This window comes from Diadema antillarum, unplaced genomic scaffold, assembly GCF_040938485.1.
Source record: "Diadema antillarum isolate AM-2024a unplaced genomic scaffold, OU_Dant_1.0 seq00002051_RagTag, whole genome shotgun sequence".
NCBI classification, from domain to species: Eukaryota; Metazoa; Echinodermata; class Echinoidea; order Diadematoida; family Diadematidae; genus Diadema; species Diadema antillarum.
Genome location: NW_027272700.1, coordinates 59372 through 63968, shown reverse-complemented (window position 1 = coordinate 63968; position 4597 = coordinate 59372). Strand labels below are relative to the sequence as shown.

General features: G+C 35.3%; 1 long non-coding RNA gene across 1 annotated transcript; it reads right to left on the bottom strand.

Moving 5' to 3' along the window:
- Window positions 1-996: 996 nt before the first annotated feature.
- Window positions 997-2849, bottom strand: LOC139713754 (uncharacterized). Its single transcript, XR_011709652.1, has 3 exons — window positions 2269-2849; window positions 1698-1856; window positions 997-1256 (listed from the first exon to the last, which is right to left on the bottom strand). It is a non-coding gene; the product is annotated as an uncharacterized lncRNA (long non-coding RNA).
- Between the last annotated feature and the right edge of the window lie 1748 nt (window positions 2850-4597).

Below are 4597 nucleotides of genomic sequence, written 5' to 3'. Positions count from 1 at the left end.
TCATAATGAAAATGAAAATCATAGAAACGATAAAAAATCAAAATACTCTCCATCCTTCATTCTATGGTCGTGTAGCAACAACGTGAACTCACAGATCTATAAGGGCAGCTGATTTTCATATGTTACATGACAAGAAAGCTATTATGACAAGAAAACTATTATTTTCAGTGTTATGAGTGAAAAAAGGGGGTTTACATGTGGGATATACGAGCCACATGCACACTCATGTTTTGTTCGTATGCATTATGTAATTAGTCCTACAGTGCATATAAATTCACATATATATTTCCATGAAACAGTGTTAAATGCCCCCATCCCGATTTATGTTTTTAATGTTTATTTCTTTATCACTCCATGTATTTGTTGTGACAAAAAGCTTAGGAAGACAATCCTGACAAATTTTGAAAGCTTCTACAATCCTGCCATCCAGAGACTTTCTTTGAAATTATTCATGTCACACCCTTTTACAAGGATACATAAATATCTACCCATTTCTCTATAATATTCCTTGTTATGGTGCGTCATTACATAGCCCAGATATTTTGGAGATCATAAAAGGAAAAAAGAAACACGTATCAATCCAATTTTGATGAATATACTTTATAGCATGGAGAGGTCTATTCTTTAAAAAAAAAAAATTACATGTCTGCGTATGAAAGTAGAAACATGGCCTAACCTCTATACCAAATACAAATCTGCCCCAACCCTCCCCCCCCCCCCCCAAAAAAAAAAACATGCGATATTATACAGCTTGTGTGCCGACCCATTACATACCACTCTATGTATGTACATACATTGTTGATAATTTCAAAGAGGACATAATTCAATAGTGAAAGCCAGTGATCACGAATTATGTGATCGTCACCAATATCAACCAATATTCAATGTTGATAACAGTTTCATTTTTATTTCTTGGGGCAGTTAATGGTAAGCGGCTTCATCATGTTTTTTTTTTCTTGTTTTAATCGAAAAAAAATATTAAACGTGTACTAAAGATTCCCTGATTAGTAACTAACACCAAGCAAACACACACACACACACACACACACACACACACACACACACACACACAAATGATATACCAATAGTCCAAATGTTGATGCTGATGTTGAAAGGCAGACAGAGATATTGTCTGCTATGATGACATTCTCCAGCTCCAGATCCCGAAGGTTTGGCATGGTGGAGATACTCTGAGCGTAGGCCTGTAATGCAGCAGCAGAGATGGAAGGTCCTCCACAGTGTGTGATTGATTCCAGCTATTGTAGAATTGAAGGTAATATCATACAGGTTTTGATGATGATTACGATTTCATATGCTCATAGAAGCTGAGATACCCCTATTATATTTATATACATATACATATCACTTATACATATATGTATATGTATAGTAAAACACACACACACTTACACACACATCTAATGAACATATATATATATATATTTATTAACACAACCCTTGCCGGCATCGGGAGGTAGATTATGAAAAGAAGACTTATGGATTGTAGCTGTGGAGTGAAGAGGAGGGGGATGATGTAAAACACAGATGAAAACACCCATCACTTCAGTAAGTAGATACGATGACATTGCCTCATTAAAGTTTTCCAATCTAATTTTACACATCAAATCTTCACTATTTTTTTTCCTGTGTGTGTGTGTGTGGGGAGGGGGGGGGGGATTAATGCATTGTATAGATACCGTTGTTCTTGATGCTAATTCGGCGAGAGTGAGGTAGAAATCGTCTGTGATTCTGGCATCCTCTAGCTCTAGAGTCCGAAGGTTTGGCATGGTGCAGATGATTTCTGCTAAGGCTCTTGATCCAACAATCGAAATTGTAGCTAATTTCATTGATAGCTCCTATGTAGCATCACAGGAGGAGGTAAAAGTATACGTTGAAAGAATTAATATTCAAATTCATGTAAATGCACTGTATGTCTTTTATCCCTGCTCATTCACATTTCATCCCCCTCAAAAAATAAAAGCTTCATAATGTAGACATAAAAGTGTTAAAAGAAAGTCATGAATTATCACTAAGGCGACTGGAACACTTTGACATAGATTATATACCTTAAAGAACAATGTTACGTTATATTTCTTCCTTAAACTGTCCGTATAATGATTAATAACACAATACCATAATCTGATGTCACATATTACACTTTCAATCAAAATGAGTTCAATAATTTCTGTGACATATTTCCCCACTCTCCTGAAAGACAAAGTGAAGTAAATTTAGAGAAGCACAGAGAAAGAAACAAACTTGAAATACCGATCTTTGTCCCACTCGTGAAAGAAAACGATAAGCCCGATGCTGATGGTGTCCGATATATGCCCGTTCAAAACTTCGAAGATGTGACACTACGCAGATGAATTGGACTAAGGCCTGCCATGTCGCAGCCGAGATGTCAGATCCTTCATGTTGACACAGTGATAAGAACTGTGGAGTTCTGTAGAGGGGAGTCTTCGAAGTCGAATGCATAAAACAATGTTACACACAAAGGACATTTAATTTGCCATATCAATTGGCATAATTTTGCTCTTTCCTAGCACTATTCTAGTCAACATCATCTATTTCACTACAATCGAGATGAAATGAAACGGCACTTTGGATAATTATGCAGTTAGTGCTATTTCTAAAGTACCAGTAAGTGTAATAACATGTCCTAGTATGAACATGATGCACCTTTAATGCCCACGCTACGAATATACAACAATGGAACTATAAGTCCTACAATACCCGTTTAAAACGAAATTCATAATGAAAATGAAAATCATAGAAACGATAAAAAATCAAAATACTCTCCATCCTTCATTCTATGGTCGTGTAGCAACAAACGTGAACTCACAGATCTATAAGGGCAGCTGATTTTCATATGTTACATGACAAGAAAGCTATTATGACAAGAAAACTATTATTTTCAGTGTTATGAGTGAAAAAAGGGGGTTTACATTGTGGGATATACGAGCCACATGCACACTCATGTTTTGTTCGTATGCATTATGTAATTAGTCCTACAGTGCATATAAATTCACCATATATATTTCCATGAAACAGTGTTAAATGCCCCCATCCCGATTTATGTTTTTAATGTTTATTTCTTTATCACTCCATGTATTTGTTGTGACAAAAAGCTTAGGAAGACAATCCTGACAAATTTTGAAAGCTTCTACAATCCTGCCATCCAGAGACTTTCTTTGAAATTATTCATGTCACACCCTTTTACAAGGATACATAAATATCTACCCATTTCTCTATAATATTCCTTGTTATGGTGCGTCATTACATAGCCCAGATATTTTGGAGATCATAAAAGGAAAAAAGAAACACGTATCAATCCAATTTTGACGAATATACTTTATAGCAGGAAGAGGTCTATTAAAAAAAAAAAAATACATGTCTGCGTATGAAAGTAGAAACATGGCCTAACCTCTATACCAAATACAAATCTGCCCCAACCCTCCCCCCCCCCCAAAAAAAACATGCGATATTATACAGCTTGTGTGCCGACCCATTACATACCACTCTATGTATTGTTGATAATTTCAAAGAGGACATTATCCACAGGGAATAATTCAATAGTGAAAGCCAATGATCACGAATTATGTGATCGTCACCAATATCAATCAGACGTGAAAACATGAACATTCTACATTATTACTGTTTCATTCAATGTTGATAACAGTTTCATTTTTATTTCTTGGGGCAGTTAATGGTAAGCGGCTTTATCATGTTTAAAAAAAAAAATATATATATATTAAACGTGTATTAAAGATTTCCTGTAAAGTAACAAACACCAAGCAAATACACACACACACACACACACACACACACACACATACTGATAGTCCAAATTTTGATGCTGATGTTGTAAGGGAGACAGAGATATTGTCTGCTATGATGACATTCTCCAGCTGCAGATCCCGAAGGTTTGGCATGGTGGGGATACTCTGAGCGTAGGCCTGTAATGCAGCAGCAGAGATAGAAGTTCCTCCAATGTGTGTGATTGATTCCAGCTATTGTAGAATTGAAGGTAAAATCATACAGGTTTTGATGATGATTACGATGTCATATGCTCATAGAAGCTGAGATACCGCTATTATATTTATATACATATACATATCACTTATACATATATGTACATGTATATATATAGTAAAAACACACACACACACACACATCTGATGTACATATATATAATATATATATTGTAACTGTGGAGTGAAGAGGAGGGGGATGATGTAAAACATAGATTAAAACACCCATCACTTCAGTAAGTAGATACGATGACATTGCCTCATTAAAGTTTAACATTTAATTTTACACATAAAATCTTCACTATTTTTTCTATCCTATTAAAGAAACCACTACCATCTACATTTGTAATATTAGTACATGTATCATCTAGGGAGTGACACCTAAAGGTATATAAGATTATGGGGTTATGCCAGCATCTCCTATTCAATTTTCAGTAGACATTAATATTGGAATCATTGTTTTGTGTACTGGGGAAACCCCACCCATTTATTCCTTCATTTCATTAAAAAAATATCGATTTCTGATCGAATGATTGCAATCCTTCTGTATCAAAGAAAACGTT